General features: G+C 42.9%; 1 protein-coding gene across 24 annotated transcripts in view; it reads left to right on the top strand.

Annotated features, from left to right (window-relative positions):
• The window catches only part of HHAT (hedgehog acyltransferase), a 354,036-nt gene that overhangs the window by 112,794 nt on the left and 222,801 nt on the right, over positions 1-18,441 (top strand). The gene's annotated exons all lie outside the window — the stretch shown is intronic.

Genomic DNA, 18,441 nt, shown 5'->3' with positions numbered 1-18,441 from the left:
CCATCCTAAAGGAGATCAGTCCTGGGTGTTCATTGGAAGGACTGATGCTGAAGCTGAAACTCCAATACTTTGGCCACCTCAAGCGAAGAGCTGACTCATTTGAAAAGACTCTGATGGTGGGAAGGATTGAGGGCAGGAGGAGAAGGGGACGACAGAGGATGAGATGGCTGGCTGGCGTCACCGACTCGATGCACATGAGTTTGGGTGAACTCTGGGAGTTGGTGATGGACTGGGAGGCCTGGCGTGCTGTGGTTTATGGGGTCATAGAGTCGGACACAACTGAGCAACTGAACTGAACTGAACTGAACCATAAGTTTGTTTTCTATGTCTGTGGTCTCTTTCTGTTTTGTGTATAGATTCATTTGTGTCATTTTTTAAGTATCCACATATAAATGATATCATATGGTATTTGTCTTCTGTCTGACTTAATTCACTTAATATGATAATCTGTAAGTCTATCTATGTTGCTGCAAATGGCCTTATTTCATTCTTTTTTATGGCTGAGCAATATTCCATTGTTTATAGACACCATATCTTTATCCATTCATCTGTGGATGGCCACTTAGGTTGCACTTCCACACCTTGGCTACTGTAACTTGGCTATAGAGTAATATAACTTTTTGAGGAGGTATTTATTTTACTAGAGCTCTTTGCAGAGAAACCTGGGGCTTCCTTTGAAGATGGAAGATGAGAACTTCCATCCTTTGAAACTTCCATTCATGTCCATCGAGTTGGTGATGCCATCCAACCATCTCATCCTCTGTTGTCCACTTCTTCTGCCTTCGATCTTTCCCAGCATCAGGGTCTTTTCCAATGAGTCAGTTCTTTGCATCAGGTGGCCAAAGTATTGGAGTTTCAGCTTCAGCATCAGTCCTTCCAATAAATATTCAGGACTGATTTCCTTTAGGATTGATTGGTTTGATCTTCTTGATTGTCCAAGGAACTCTCAAGAATCTTCTCCAACACCACAGTTCAAAAGCATCAGTACTTCAGCACTCAGCTTTCTTTATAGTCCAGCTCTCATATCCATACATGACTACTGGAAAAACCATAGTTCACTAGATGGACCTTTGTTGGTAAATAAATGTCTCTGCTTTTTAATACGCTCTCTAGGTTGGTCATAGCTTTTCTTCCAAGGAGCAAGCGTCTTTTAATTTCATGGCTGCAGTCAACATCTGCAGTGATTTTGAGCCCAAGAAAATAAGGTCTATCATTATTTCTATTGTTTCCCCATCTGTTTGCCATGAAGTGATAGGACCGGATGCCATGATCTTAGTTTTTTGAATGTTGAGTTTTACGCCAGCTTTTTAACTCTCCTCTTTCACCTTCATCAAGAGCCTCTTTAGTTCCTCTTCACTTTCTGCCATAAGGGTGGTGCCATCTGCATATCTGAGGTTATTTGATTTTTCTCCTGGCAGTCTTAATTCTAGCTTGTGTTTCATCCAGCCTGGCATTTCGTATGATGTACTCTGCATATAAATTAAATAAGCAGGGTGACAATATACAGCCTTGACATACTCCTTTCCCAATTTGGAACCAGTCTGTTGTTCCATGTCTGGTTCTAACTGTTGATTCTTGACCTGCATACAGATTTCTCAGGAGGCAGGTCAGGTGGTCTGGTATTCCCATCTCTTTCAGAATTTTCCACAGTTTATTGTGATCCACTCAGTCATGGGCTTTGGTGTAGTCAATAAAGTAGAAGTAGATATTTTTATGGAATTCTCTTGCTTTTTTGATGATCCAGTGGATGTTGCCATTTTGATCTGTGGTTCCTCTGTCTTTTCTAAATCCAGCTTAAACATCTGGAAGTTCATGGTTCATGTACTGTTGGAGCCTGGCTTGGAGAATTTTGAGCATTACTTTGCTAGCGTGTGAGATAAGTGCAGTTGTGCGGTAGTTTGAACATTCTTTGGCATTGCCTTTCTTTGGGATTGAAATGAAAACTGACCTTTTCCAGTTCTGTGGCCACTGCTGAGTTTTCCAAATTTGCTGGCATATTGAGTGCAGCACTTTCACAGATTCATCTTTTAGGATTTGAAATAGCTCAACTGAAATTCCATCACCTCCACTAGCTTTGTTTGTAGTGATGCTTCCTAAGGCCCACTTGACTTTGGACTTGATCATCGTGGTTATCTGGGTCATGAAGATCTTTTTTGTATAGTTCTTCTGTGTATTCTTGCCACCTCTTCTCAATATCTTCTGCTTCTGTTAGGTCCATACCATTTCTGTTCTATATTGTGCCCATCTTTGCATGAAATATTCCCTTGGTATCTCTGATTTTCATGAAGAGGTCTCTAGTTTTTCCCATTCTATTGTTTTCCTCTCTTTCTTTACATTGATCACTGAGGAAGGCTTTCTTATCTCTCCTTGCTATTCTTTGGAACTCTGTATTCAGATGGGTATATCTTTCCTTTTGTGGCACAAGATTTTCCTTTGAAATTCCCTGCATATTCTCTTCTTGGATAACTTGGCCATGAGTGTGAGAATGAGTCTGGAATGTTACCTTTGAAGTTCTATCTTAGAAACAAGAGATTGAGCAAGAGAGGTGTCTTTTTTCTACACCTGAAAATCAGAAAATAGGAGTGAACAGCAACAGAAAGGTAACCTGACTTTCCCCAGGAAAATTGCTTTTAACAGTTTGATATTTGTTTTTAAACATGGGGAAAGAGAGTAGGAGGTGGATCTTCTAACTTAGAATATCTCAAACTTGATCAGACATAACCTCCCAGGACTTGTTCTGCATTTAGATTTCAGGGCTTTAACCCAAATCTACTGAACCACAATCTGAAAGGAGAGGCCTGGGAATCTCTGGGATTAACAGTTTTCTCACGTGATTTTTCAGACCAAATAAACTCGATAAATATTGTTATTGATGAAGATAGTGGCAGGGCATCTTTTTATATGGAGACATGCTTCTTAGGCTGCCAGTTCCTAGTGATTCCAGGACTGATAAGCATGTTCATTACTCTGCCTCATGTCATTCTCTCTCTTCTCCTTATAATTGGCCCTCTCGATTTTTCCCCTTTCAGACTTTCTGTGCTCACAGGATAAGAATGAGTTGGAATCGTGCTGGTGTTAGTCCGTCTTGTTCACGGTGCCCTGCTAATGCATTTGGTTGGTGGGTGACGAGGACGTTGAATATTTCTGGCTAAAATTCAGGGTTCTAATGGGGCCTCTTACTGCCTCTGTTTTAAATTAGCTCATACTTTGGAAAAATAAAAAGCATAAACATATAATTAACCCGTATATATTCATCACCCAGGTTCAACAATTATCAACTCGTGGCTATTTTTCTTTAATCTGTATTCTCTCCCTTACTGTTCTGAAGCAAATCCCAGATGTATTATCATTGTACATAAACATCTCAGTAGTATCACTAAAAGATAGTAAGTCAGCTTTCCTTTTCTTTTGTTGTTTATTAAAAAGACTTTTTTTAAAAAAAAATAGCGTTTTCATGTATACAGCAAAATTGAAAGGAAAGCACAGAGATTTCCCATGTAACCCCTGTTCCTCCAGCCCATCCACTATAAACATCCCCTATCAGAGAGGGTACATGAGCTACAATTGATGAACCTACAGTGATACATCATTATCACACTAAGTCCATTGTTTTCAATAAGGGTTCATTCTTGGTGTTTTATATTCTAAGGGTTTGCATAAATATATGATGACATATATCCTCACTTTCTTTTGAACATCAGAATCTATTAAGAAGACAAAATATGGCAACCTGAGACTATCCCTGAATTTGAGTTTAGGAGTTTAGGATCAAGAAGGGCAAAGTCAGTGACTTATGGCTTTTCTTTGAAAGACCTCAAGAAGATCACGTTTCTCGAGTATATTATTGAATCATGGTTCACCATGGTAAATCCAGGTATATGAGGTTATGGGGATAAAAGAGAGCTTTGGCAAGGGTTTTGGGAGTGATTGAAGGGATGGTGTGGTGAAAACAATGGCAGATGAGTTGTTCCTACCTTATAGGTAAAGATACAATGGAGCTCTGCAGAATGTACATTAGAGTCTTTTTTGAAACCTTAACTCCTTGCTGGTTGGACTTTAGAGACCCGTCTCCTAGGTACAGGCAGTCAGAAGGTTGTGTAGCTCAGTGTTTAAGCACCAGCTGTTGTTGAAATAATGTCCGGGCACCTATCTAAATGCTAATGAAATGCTAACAAAGCCATCCATTGGCTTTTTCTCCTTCTACATCACAATGAGGGAAGAGGGATCAGACAGATGACATCTGATGTCTGGCTTGAAAGCGGGGGACGCAAACATATGTCAAGTAGCCTAAGGGTTTCTTCATTTTTTTACCCTTTGGAGGCATGAGATATTCCAAAGTTTGTTAAGATACACCAGAAAAAAAATAGTTTTTATAAATCCTCTCCTTGGATTAGAACCCTGAAGCTATTTGAAATTAATGCAGTGTGAATCCGAAGCTACACTGGGATTTACTACTGTGGGACTTTGTTCAATTACAGATGCTCCATGTGGTGTGAGGATAATTTCATGGTGCATGCTTGCAGAATGGGTGAGGTGCCTGCTCTGTGCGGTATCATAAAGGGTAGCAAGTTGCACCACAGTTATTTAAAACACTAACTATCCTTTGCTTTCCCTCTCTCTCCCCAATATTCTTCAGAATACTCTGATCTTTGCTGATCCCTACCTAACCCATTATTGTGCCCAGGTAGCTAGATAACTTCTTACATAACATAAGCATATTTTTCTTTTAAGCAAAGTTGATGTATGGAAACCTGAACTTGTTTGATACTTTGGGGAGGCAATTATTTGCTTCCTAAAGGGATTTTTTGACTCCTGGAGGGTTTGCAATAGAGTAGTTTAAATTGTAGTTAATTTTCAATTCTTTTTGCATGTAGATTTTTGCAGAGCACTTCTTTTGGGCAAAGTGAGTCACATTGAGGCATCAAAATTCAAACAGTAATTTACACCTGGTCTCTACCTGCAAATTTGCTTTTCAGAGTTTTCAGGTCACTCAGCTCCATGAAAATTTCCCTTGTTTTCCCACATGACTTCATTAAATCTTACAGAGCTGTATGTGTGGTTGGACTTTGCTTTTGCTGTGTAGGGTCTTCTTCCCTCACAGATTTTGGATGGAGAAGGGCTTTTGTAGACTTAAATTCTTAATTTAGTATGTCTATTCTGTTACATGACAATGATCATTTTGCAAAACTTTTAAATTCCTTTTACCATTTAAAAATGCTTCTGGAACACCTTGATATTTGTTAAAGATTTATTTTGTGATGTTTAAGATTTATTTTGATTTTGTGCTTTATTGTGGTTTATAGGTTTTCCCCTAAAGATATTAACAGTTTTACAGTTAATATGAAGAGGACGGGCAGGGACTTCCCTGGTGGTCCAGTGGTTAAGAATGTGCCTTCCAATGTAGAGGGTATGGGTTTGATCCCCGGTCAGGGAACTAAGATCCCACATGCCACGGGGCAACTAAGCCCGTGCGTTGCAAGTACTGAGCCCTCGCACCACATCTAGAGAGAAAGCCTCATGCCGAGGTGAAGATCTGGCATGCTGCAGCTGCGACCCAACGAAGCCAAAACAAAACGAAACAACAGCAAAAAGAGAACAGGCAAATAGGATTTGGTATTCTATCCAGATAACCTTTTTTTCCTCTAGCAACAAACCCTTTCTTTGAGGAGAGGCATTGTGGGGGTTTGCATTCTAACAAGAAGAAAGTTTTGAAAACTAGCTTTTGAGTTGACTTATATGCCCAAAGATTAAGCATTTTGGAAGGTAAACTCTCTGATTTTCTGAGTTAATAACTACTTATTTTGATGCTAAGAGGATCAGGATTCTCAACCCTGTGAACCCAGATCTGCTCAGCACAGTGCATTTGTTTCTTGCATATCTTTGCTTACAGTGTGCTCCTTGAGGCTGGCTTTTCTGAGCATCTTCAAAGCTCTGTCTCTGCTTGTTTTTGTTTTTTTTTCCCCCTGCTCAGAATATCTCCTTCGGCTCCTTGTAACTGCGCCCTTGCTATCCTGTCATCTGGTCTACCTCTAGACTCTGCTCTGGGTCTAGTCTCAGTTGGATGTGAGTCTAGTCCACGTGGTGACTTGGAGGCAGCAGATTCAGGTTCACATTCTGACTCTGCTCTGACTTGTATTCGTGTGTGCTCTTAGGCAAGTTTTGTAACCTTTTTTGCTGCTCAGTTTCCTATCTATAAAATGTGGGTCATAATAATACCCATGCCCACCGAGAGGTATGCTGTGAGAATTAAAAATGATGACGCGTACTGCTTGACATATAGAAAGAGTGAGTACTTCGTAATCAGTAGCTGCTATTATTATGCCAGAATGTATTCTCAGAAACTAGTTTGTTGGTAAACTTGCCCTGACAGTGAGGCTGTATTTTACGTGCATACACACACTCACATGTGAGCTGTTTAAACAGTCATTAAAATACAGTGAATGTGTGTTTACCCATCACTTAGTTTGTAAAGTCTTACCGACATAGTTGAGGCCCCCATGGAGATCCCTCCTGATTGCCTTTCCCTCCCTCCTTCTAAATGGTAACCGTCGTCCCGAGTTGGGTGATTTTCACGCTCATGTGTTTCCTTACACGCTCACTGCATGTGTGACTTTGTTTTAAAAATAGCTGTTGGTAATGAATACTTCCCCTGGAAGAGACCCTGAGTCATGTGGGGAGCCACATGTGAGGGTGCGGGAGGTCCTGTCATCACTATCGTAGGGGGAGCGAAAAGGGCAGAGCTCTGACTCACCCCCCGTCAGCAGAGCCCAGGTCTTCATCCCCTTGCTTGGCTGCTCCCCATCCTGGAGTAAGGACCAACCTGAAGACTATAGCCTGGCCTGTATGTTACTCAGAAAGAAATTGTGTGGCCAGAATGTTCCATCTTCAAGATGACTCTTGAATGACTTGAGTGTGTTCTTGCTTCATTTGTCACTCACTCTTTTGGCTCATCTCCCTTTGAGGGTTTGGGCACTTGGATAACTGCTCCTCTAGCCTCTTTGACTAACTGCCTTCTTGCCTTCTCCAAGCTCCTTGGTTTGGCATTACTTGCACTGAATACTCAGTATTTGCATTTCTAAGAAGCAGAATTCTGTGAACTGCTCTTGGAAGAGATGCACTGGGACTACCCTCCTTTTTGAGCCTTGGAGGGTCAGTTGCTGGGTGTGGGTGGCCTTGTCATTCTCAAGTACAGCCCGTTATTTAATGCATATTATCACTGTAGTATGAGCAGGGAATCTCGTTATACAAACCATGCCCAGGTAGGTAAATGAGAGGTGTTAACGTTAGAGATTCTGCTCAGGATGGTGTCGTGGGTGAAGTCTGAACTCATTCAGTTCACTTCAGTCATTCAGTCGTGTCCGACTCTTTGGAACTCATTACTGGGTTCCAGCTGGTTTCTCCTGTAGCAGCTCAGTTATCCATTGAGCCCAGGAGGTGAGACCCTGGCACCTGACTGTGGGGGCTACAGGTTCAACTTATAATCCTTAGGTTTAGGTTGAAACTATAGAATGAGCTGTAGTCATTTATTTCCGGAGCTCAGTGCCCAGGCATAATCGAAATTTCTTTTCTCTCCTCGGCCTCGGCAGGCTGGGCAAGGCTCGCAAGCACTGTTGGCATCTCTCACCAGCATGCTGTTCTTTCCTTCTTGACTTGAGTGCTTGCTCTTCTGGAGCTCCTGGTAGCAGTTCCTCAGCTTTTTTATCTCATCCCTTCCCCATCAGTCATGTTTACTGACTTGGTTTCTCAGCCCCAATCCATCCCCCTGACAAAGAACATTATAGAACCACTGCGAGGCAATGGTGATCTTTTTTTTTTTTTTTTTTTTTTTTGACTACATGCTGTATGATCCTATTGACATAAAAGACAAAAACAGGCAAAACTAGTGGACATTATGAGAAGCCAGGACAGTAGTTGTCCTTGGAAGAGTGGAGTGACAGCTGGGAGAAGGGGTTTCTCAGGTGCCAGTAATGTGTTTCTCAGAGGTCCTGGGCCATGGGGTTTGTTCAGTTGGAGAAAGTTCACTGAGCTGGACACTTATGCTTTATGAAATTGGCAATAGCTGTCTTTTCTTCAGTGTCTCTATGGGACCTGTGAACATCACAGTAATTCTGACCACTGGTGTTGACCTTCCCAGCACGTGAGCTTTCCTTCCTCCCAATATTCCCAGCGCGGAGGGAAAAATCTTACAATTCTATATGATTCTACTTCCTCTATGTTGTGGTTCCTGGTCTGTATTCTGGTTGACTTTATCTTTGTACTTCTAATACTTAACCCAGCTTTCATATATGAAAGGTTCTGTTTTTATTATTGTGGTAAGAACACTTAGCATGAGATCTACACTCTTACTCATTTAAGTGTAAAATACAGTACTGTTCACTGTAGGCATGAAACATTCTTTTTTTTTTTTAATTTTATTTTATTTTTAAACTTTACAAAATTGTCTTAGTTTTGCCAAATATCAAAATGAATCATTCTAATAAAGAAATTTATGAGAGAAGAAGTGTTTATAAAATATCCTAGGCCTTCTAATCTGAGCAGAATAGTTCACAGAATAGTTGTTCACAGAATAGTTGAACAATCACAGAATAGTTCACAAAATCTAGAATAGGTTAGAGGTAGGCAAGATGAAAGTGACTGGAGTCACTGGCTTTCGAGCAGAAAAGGTCTGGGGGGAGGTCAGGGCATGGACTGATGCAGGAGCCCAGGACAGGTGGGAGTGGTGGGTCAGGGTGGCGCAGGCTGGTTGGGATGGGTATGACCGTGTGTCGGTGCAGAGACCACACTCCTGAAAGGGAGTGAAGCTGGAGCCAGTGCCTTTCGCCGATGGTGGGCATCCCAAGGACAAGGGTCAGACAGGCAAAGATGGCCAGCGGAGCCAAAGGGTGTCTCTCTCCAATCCTTGGCAAACCATGGCATAAGACATGACTTGATCCATTCTCTGGTTTGTGAAGGCTTTTCACTAGGCAGATGCTAAATTATTCTTCAGATCTGTAAGAGATCTAACAATTCAAAGGGGGATCTAATACCACTGAGACTCTTTTGTTTACCCCCAGGAAGAACTTCCAACCTGTAGCAACATTCAGTGGATACGTGATTCTGTATTGAGCAGCTGTTTCTTAAAGGTCCTCATGTTCAGCCACGTGGGGATGGGCTTTGAGCATCTGGTCTGCTTGCAGACAATATGAGCAAGTTCAGAAATGCCCAGAAGGTAACATGCAATGCACGTGTTAATGCCACTTCCTCATGTATGCTACAGGTGATAGGATACTAGATAGATAATTATTTCATAACTAGAAATTATGAAATATTTAAATGAAATAATTTTTTAAAATCTAAGAATTTATATAAAATCATCTTATATATTACAGGAAGAAAAACTTACATGCTTATAATAAAGACGAATAGAGAGAGTTTACTTTGGAAGCATGGCCTTTGGAGTGGGAGAGGTCATTGGTTTTGGAAACAAGAGACCTGCGTTTTAAGATACAGTGTTGATGACCCCTGATACTTGAGGTCATACGTCTCATAAATGTTTGTGGTTTTACTCTGACATATGGGAGTAGTACATATGACCCAGGGTTGAATAAAAATAGCAGTGGGATAATATGCGTGAAAGTGCATGTATTTTTTCAGTCCATTCCTTCACTCAGCCAATAGCCATTGATCCTGTCCACGTGGTGCCAGGCACTGCTTGGGACTAAGGGGCTGGAGGTAGAGAGGACAGCTCCCCTGCCCTGTGGAGCTTATAGTGACCAGACAGAAAGCTGCCCCATGCTATGAACTTGCACGGACGCATGTGACTGTTTTGGCTGGAGCTTTTAGGAAAACTTTGTGAAATAACAGTGTTAGGTGGGTCCTTGAAGGTTACAGTTTCTGCAGACAAAATGGAGAGAGGAGGACTCCTAGGCAGAGGAATGACTGTGAGCAAAGAGAAAGTAAAGGGTGGAAGTGGGTAAAATGAGTAGTTCCAGGAGGAAAAGTGAGTTGGGCCTGACTCATTTTCGCTTCACACCTTCCCCTGCCCCAATATGAGATTCTTCAGCCTCTTGTTTGAGGACCAGAACTGAGAAGGGGGGAAACCCACATGGGAGACAGTCACCAGCTGCTTTGTATAAATTCAGATTATGGGAGGTCGTATCACATACAGAGAGAGTACGGATGGCTGGGTAGGTAGGGTGTCAGGGGAGGAGGGGCTGAACACCGGAGAACCACCACATCTGGGGCCTTTTCTCAATCTCCTTCTAGAACTCTTTGTAGAATTAGTCTCCTCCTATCTCAAAAGTCTGCTTTCTTTCTAGTTTTGAGGGAGAGAAAACCTCATTCTCTTTTGGTGTGAATTTTTTTTTTTTAATTCCTGATTTCATTATTTATTACTGTTTTCAGCTGTTCTGGATCTTTGTTGCTGCATGGGGTTTGCTCTAGTTGTGGCCAGTGGGGGCTACTCTCTATCTGTGGTGTGCGGGCTTCTCATTGAAGTGGCTTCTCTTGCTGCGGAGCACAGGCTGTAGGCACACGGACTTAAGTAGCTGTGTCTCCCAGGCTCTGGAGCTCAGGCTCAATAGTTGTGGCCACAGACTTAGTTGCTCTGTGGCATGTGGGATTTTCCTGGACCAGGGATTGAACCCATGTCTCCTGCATTGGCAGGCGGATTCTTTACCACTGAGCCACCAGGGAAGCCCCCCTCATTCTCTTCTGGACAAGTTGAATTTGAGGCCCTTCCAGTTGGAGGTGGCCCATGGGTGGTAGAATTCACTACACAGTCACTTTGAGGCAGTCACAGGCAGGCAGCTAGGACTTTTCTTTCTTTCTCCCCTTCCCAGCTTTGTTCTTGATGCTGGGAGATCCCATACCTATGAAAGATTCTTTATTTTTTTAAAAATAACTTGGTTTTTTCGTTTTTGGCCTTGCCATGCAGCTTATGGGATCTTAGTTCCTTGACCAGGGATTGAACCTGGGCCCTTGGCAGCGAAAGCATGGAGTCTTAACCACTGGACCACCAAGAAATTCCCATCACAGAAGATTATTTTACTTGGTGGCAGGTCTGAATTTCAGTAGTGACTTAATCTTCAGATACAGGAAAGGTTTTAGAATATCAGTCTACCTCCCAGAAAAACTGTGATAACAAGGCAAGTTTTCAAATGACAGGGTGAGTTATCAATTTAGTTACTTTACGTGGAAACATTTATTAAGCATTAGTTATAGTGGTGGTTTAGTTCCTAAGTCGTGTCTGACTCTTTGCAACCCCATGGACTATATCCTGCCAGGCTTCTCTGTCCATGGGGTTCTCCAGGCAAGAATACTGGAATGGGTTGCCATTTCCTTCTCCAGGGGATCTTCCTGACCCAGGGATCAAACCTGGGTCTCCTGCATGGCAGGTGGATTCTTTACCCACTGAGCCACCAAGGAAGCAAAAATGAAAGTGAGAGTCACTCAGTCCTGTCCAACTCTTTGCAACCCCATGGACTATAGAGTCCAGGGGGTTCTCCAGGCCAGAATACTGGGGTAGGTAGCATTTTTGCTTCTCCAGCAGATCTTCTCAACTCAGGATTTGATCCAGGGTCTCCTGATTCTTTACCAACTGAGCTATCAGGGAAGCCCCCAAAGTGAAAGTGAATGAAAGTCACTCAGTTGTGTCTGACTCTTTGCAACCCCAAGGACTATGCAGTTCATGGAATTCTCCAGGCCAGAATACTGGAGTGGGGAGCCTTTCCCTTCTCCAGGGGATCTTCCCACCCCAGGGATCTTAACCCAGGTCTCCTGCATTGCAGGTAGATTCTTTACCAGCTGAGCCATAAGGGAAGGCCAGATATTAATTAGGGGCTGAATACAAGAGGCATAAGATATAATTCCTGACTTTGAGAAGCTTGTGGTCTCGCAGGACGGGTACAATTGTGGTCTGGTATGATAATTATATGGGGCTTCCCAGTTGGTTCAGATGGTAGAGAATCTGCCTGCAATGCAGGAGACCTGGGTTCAATCCCTGGGTCGGGAAGATCCCCTGGAGAAGGGATAGGCTACCCACTCCAGTATTCTTGGGCTTTCCTGGTGGCTCAGGTGGTAGAAAATCTGCCTGCAATGCAGGAGACTTGAGTTCGATCCCTGGGTCGGGAAGATCCCCTGGAAAAGGGAATGGCAACCCACTCCAGAATTCTTGCCTGGAGGATTCCAGGGACAGAGGAGCCTGGCGGGCTACAGTCCATGAGGGCAGCACAGACCATGAGAACATAGTTTGGTGAGAGCCTGGAGAGAGCAGAGGCCTGCATGGCTCACCCCCTCATCTTCAAGTTTTTGTGTAAATGTCCTCTTTTCGGTGAGAACATTTTAAGGTGTTTTAAGGACATTTTAAGGACATTGTTTAAAGGTGACTCCCCTTTAAACAATAGCGACACTCGCCACTTCTGAATTCTGAGTTCCCTTATCCTGTTCTTTTTTTTTTTCTTTTTCCATTGCATTTGTCATATTCTGTCCCAGTTGGCTGTTGCTGAATAACAAACCATCCTCAAACTTGGTTGAAAACAGTGATTTCCTGTCTCGCTGTTCTGTTGGTTGATGGAAATTGGTTGGGTGGTTCTTGCTTGGGTGGTTGGTGGTTCTTGCTTGGTGGTTCTTTCCTTCTCCTGTGGTTGCTGCCAGATGTCAGCTGATGCTTCAGGCATCTGAAGGTTCTACTGGGCAGGACATCCAAAGTGGCCCCTCACTTCGTTGCAGTTGAGGATGACTTGATGGGGAGCTCAGCTGGTGCTGTCCTCCATAGCATCTTCACGTGGCCTGGCTACGTGGCTCAGGTATCTTGCAGCCTGGCAACTGGATCCAAGGGTGAGCATTCCAAGGGGCAGGAAGCAGAAGCCACTAGGCCAATGGCAGGCTGCATTTGGAATTAGAACAGCATCACTTTTTCTGTCTCTCTGGGTCCTAGGATCTGCCCGGATTTACTTTTGATGGGGGAGTGAAAAGATTACGTAATAGAAGGGCACGTGGGAGAGAAAACACCATTGCAGCTGCTGTTGGAGAATACATTCTGCCATGCTTTCTTAGTATTCATATAGAATTTGCTTATTTTTATGTCTGCTTTTTGTTGACTCCTGTGAGGGTGGAAGTCCTATGAAGGCTGGAATATCCACTGAATAATGTGTACCAAACATCTACACCCTTACTTGGCACAAGGAATAGTTGTTAAATGTTCTAAGAAATGTGTCTAATCCACTGTGTTCAGATTGTCACCTGTTGTAGAGGTGTGGGTTTTTTTTTTAAACCCTGCTTCTGGTTTACATTCTTTGCTGTCACTTTTAACTGACCCTATAAATCAGGGACCTCATCTCTTTATTCAACACTGTATTGCTCAGTATCTGGTAAGTGGTTGGTGCTCAGTAACTATATATTAAATTAATGCATAAGTTATTGATTCTGCTTGAAACAGAGAAGTTATGAAGAATAAACTATGTTTGAACTGGGATCTGAAGGGTACATGGGATTGTTCCAAGAGAAGGGGGAATAGGGAAGAAAGGGAGAAGAAAACATTGAGAGCCAAAGGGAAGGATAAATGGGACTGTAATGAAACTGACCTGTGAGTCTCCTGAGGCCTGGGTTCTCCACATGATATGGCCCCCAGGCTGCCTTTTATAACATGTGACTAGTGATTCAGCTGTCAGGCGCTTGGGACAGACATGCTTGTTGAATGAATGAGCATAGCATATGAACTCATCTATAACTTTTTTGACAGGAAGGTGTTAGGTTAGGCAGACACTAATTTTAACTCCTGGTAGTGAGGGGTCTTTTAAATATAACCTCAGCAAAAAATATTTTAAAGTATTTTAAAATAGATAAGTTTTACATTTTTGAATATAACAGAAGTGAGTTCAATTTATGTATGTCAAATAACTTTTCATCAGAGCACAGTCACTTGTCTTGTTTCTTCTAAAATTTTTATTGGAGTGTAGTTGATTTACAGTGTTGTGTTCAGTTCAGTTCAGTCGCTCAGTCGTGTCCGACTCTTTGCAAACCCATGAACTGCAGCACGCCAGGCCTCCCTGTCCATCACCAACTCCCAGAGTTTACCCAAACTCATGTCCATCGAGTCAGTGATGCCATCCAACCATCTCATCCTCTGTTGTCCCCTTCTCCTCCTGCCCTCAATCTTTCTAGCGTCAGGGTCTTTTCTAGTGAGTCAGCTCTTTGCATCAGGTGGCCAAATTATTGGAGTTTCAGCTTCAACATCAGTCCTTCCAGTGAACACCCAGGACTGATCTCCCTTAGGATGGACTGGTTGGATGTCCTTGCAGTCCAAGGGACTCTCAGGAGTCTTCTCCAACACCACAGTTCAAAAGCATCAATTCTTTGGCTCTCAGCTTTCTTCACAGTCCAACTCTCACATCCATACATGACTACTGGAAAAACCATAGCCTTGATTAGATGGACCTTTGTTGGCAAAGTAATGTCTCTGCTTTTTAATATGCTGTCTAGGTTGGTCATAACTTTTCTTCCAAGGAGCAAACATCTTTTAATTTCATGGCTGCAGTCACCATCTGCAGTGATTTTGGAGCCCCCCCAAAAAAGTCAGCCACTGTTTCCCCATCTATTTGCCAGGAAGTGACAGGACCAGATGCCATGATCTTAGTTTTCTGAATGTTGAGCTTTAAGCCAACTTTTTCACTCTCCTTTTTCACTTTCATCAAGAGGCTCTTTAGGTCTTCTTCACTTTCTGCCATAGTTAGTTTCAGGTATATAGTAAAGTGAATTGTACATACACATATATCCAGTCTTTTTTAGATCCTTTTCCTATGTACATCATTACAGAGTATTGAGTAAATTTCCCTGCACTATACAGTAGGTCCTTGTTTGTTATCTATTTTATATACAGTAGTGTGTATATGTCAATCCCAATCTCCCAATTTATCCCTCTCCGCTATCCCCCTGGGTAACAATAACTTTGTTTTTTATATCTATGATTCTGTTTCTGTTTTGTAAACAAGTTCATTTGTACCATTTTGGGGGCTTCCCGGTGGCTCAGATAGTAAAGAATACACCTATAATGCAGGAGACTAGGTTTGATCCGTGGGTTGGGAAGATACCCTGGAGAAGGGAATGGCTACCCACTCCAGTAATCATGCCTGGAGAGTTCCATGGACAGAGGAACCTGGCAGGCTACCATCCATGGGGTCTCAAAGAGTCTGACACAACTGATTAAGATTCCACATATAAGCAATATCATATGATATTTGTCTTTCTTATGTTACCTTCTAACATATCATATGCCTAGTGGGAGATTGCTAACCCTTAGGGTTAACCCTGAAACCTTAGACCAAATCTTACACAGGAAAGACTAATCTTTAGGTCAAGGGGAAAGAAGAATGAGCCATGCGTCTTTCATGCGATGATGCAAATCAATAGCAAGGAGGCAGAATTGTTAAATTCATGGGTATAAACACATTTTTTTTTCCTGAAAGACTAAACAATGCAGAAATTACAGTTATAATGCTTTTACAACCACTATTCACATTTCTTTTTCTATGAGCTATGAACCAGTTACTAAACTGTCAAGAAAAAAAATAAGCCTTTTGTATCTTAATCCATAAAAAATAATCAATATCAGATAAATAGGGCACTTGTTTCATATTGCTAAATATATGATTTCTTATGCTTTCCATATGTATTGAGGAAAAAGTCCCCAGTAATCTTATCTTCAATTAGATCTAGCCATAGAATGCTATTAAACATCTGTACAAAATTAACCCTTCCCTCATAGCCCATTTCCGTATGATGTGAAGTTGCTCAATTGTGTCCGACTCTTCGCGACCCCATGGACTGTAGCCCGTCATGCTCCTCTGTCCATGGTGATCCTCCAGGCAAGAATACTGGAGTGGGTTGCCATTTCCTTCTTCAGGGGATCTTCTCGACCCAGGGATGGAACTTGGCCTCTCGCATTGCAGGCGGTGAAGACTGTTTCCAAATGGTGAAGACTGTTTGCAAATGGTGATCCATAAAAATGTTGATTCAGCTATGGATTGTAATTCATCTGCCTCATGTATAACAGCTGTACAAAAGTAATGTCAAATTAAAGGCAGTATTTGAGACAAGGAGTAGCCCATTCTCCCTGATCTTGCACCCTGTTAACAAGGAAAAGAAACATCTGATGCTTCACCTGTAAAAGACCCCTGGGCGGCCTTAGCCTCCCCGAGCTTCGGTCGATACCGTCTTCCATAGGCCCTTTGATGTCTTCAGTTCTTCAGGCTGATCGTTGTCAGCTCTGGAAGCTTTGTGCCTTTCAATTAGTCTTTCTCACTCATGTCCTGCCTTTTGGTAGCTCTGGGATTCTTCTGACTAGAGCCTGGGGGTTCATATTGGAATATCTTATAGTTGCCCTCACTGCCATACTAGACAGTGCAACTGATATCTTCACCATTCAGTATATTCCTGTGGCACTCCCCCTGCCCAAATGCTTTTAAGATGGTGTTAACACACATCTCCCATTTCTTGTGTGTACACACACACACACACACACACACACACATTCACACACACACACATCAGCTTTTTTCTTATCTCTTATCATACATCCAAGAAGGCTACCATTTTATAGCAGCTCTTGCAACAAATAAGACCATAGTCTGGTTTCCAAAAAGAACATTTTTGCCAACTCCTGAATGTGACTGACACGTGGTGATTCCCGGGGTTGTCTCCTTGTGGGACATGTAGCTCTCGGATTTGAACTGCTGTTTGTCTTTGCCCAAACTGTTTATCTGGGCTTCCCAGGTGGCACTCATGGCAAGAACTTGCCAGCGCAGGAGACATAAGAGACATGGGGTCAGTCTCTGGGTCGGGAAGAGATTACATTCCATTATTCTTGCCTGTAAAATCCCACGGACAGAGGGGCCTGGTGGGCTACAGTCCATAGGGTTGCAAAGAGTTAGATACAACTGAAGTGACTTAGCATGCAGGCATGCCCACTGTATATTTAGAAAATGGCTTATGTATTTTCTTCTGGCTCAGAGTTACTATTTACAGCCACACGTTTCATGGCCGTGATTGCCATGTAACATCAAAAGGACCAGGCAGTAGTAGCTCTTGCTACTACTAATTTAAGGCTTAGTTATTTCCTTCAGGTTATCCCACGGATAAGCCGATCAGCCCTGCCACTATTGCTGGCCTACATCACTTCCCTGCACACCGGGGAAGGTGAGTTTGGAGGCTGGACAACACGTGGTCACAGGTCATCTACTCCAGGGTTTCCTTGGGCACTTTGCCCTTGTTCTTCTCCTGGCTTCACCTCTTCACCCCACTGCTGAAGCCAGCAGCTTGCCCAGGTTGACGGTTCCCCACAGACTGATAGCTCAGGTTCCCACCTTCCTTCCAGGGTGAGGAGGCGGGGTCAACTGGCTCAGAAGCCCACAAAGATGTGTCAATCAGGGGAGCATCTTGAGCTCTAGCTGGAGATGCGGGTCCCGCTCTCAGAGGGGCAGGTGGACGCCCGTGGGAGCAGAGCGTGTGTCTCCACTTCAGATCTCACTCTGTGCCCACACTTGGTGTTCCTTTCCTCCCAGAAAGACACGATTCTGGCCAGGAAAATGCTGGTTCTTGCAGCTTGGGGCCCTCATCTTTTTTTTTTTTTTTAAGTAGCTTTATTGCGATACAGTTCACATATCATACAGTTCATCCATTCAAAGCGTACAACTCATTGGCTTTATTATATCGTGGATATACTATCTATCCGTGATATGGCAACTATCATCACCATAATTTTTAGAACATTTTCATCACCTCAAAAATAAGCCCTAAGGACTTCTCTGCTGGTCCAGTGGCTATGACTCCGAGCTCCCAATCAATGCAAGAGGCCCAGGTCAGGGAACTAGCTCCCACATGCTGAAATTAAGAGTTGGCATGCTGCAACTAAAGATCCCACCTGCTGCATCTGAGACCTGGCACAGCAGAATAAAGGAAACCCTACTGTTTAGCTGCCACCCCCATAGTCTCATTTCCCAGCCCCTCAGTGATAAGGAACCAGTAATCACCTTTCTGTCTCTATTTCTGTCTTGTCTTTTCCTCTTCTGGAGTTTCATATGAATGGAATCTTACAATATGTGGTCTTTTATGGCTCACTTCACTTAGCATGATGTTTTCAACATTCATGTTGCAGTGTGAATCTTCATTTTTTTTTTATGGCTGAATAATATTCTCCTGTATGACTTCCTATGTTTTGTTTATCCATTTGTCCATCAGTGGACATTTGGGTTGTCCAACATTTGGGCTGTTGTGAATTATGCTACTGTGCACATTTGGGTGCAAGTTGCTGTGTAGACATCTGTTTTCATTTCTCTTGGGTGTATGCCCAAGAGTGGAATCGCTGGGTCAGATGGTAACTGTGGGTTCCCCAGGCAGCACGAGTGGTAAAGTTCCCACCTGCCAATCCAGGAGACATAAGAGACGCGGGTTCCATCCCTGGCTGGG

This window comes from Bubalus kerabau, chromosome 5 (assembly GCF_029407905.1).
Source record: "Bubalus kerabau isolate K-KA32 ecotype Philippines breed swamp buffalo chromosome 5, PCC_UOA_SB_1v2, whole genome shotgun sequence".
In the NCBI taxonomy this organism is placed as follows: domain Eukaryota; kingdom Metazoa; phylum Chordata; class Mammalia; order Artiodactyla; family Bovidae; genus Bubalus; species Bubalus kerabau.
Note: the sequence above shows the minus strand (reverse complement) of the source record. Positions and strands in the feature narration are given on the sequence as shown.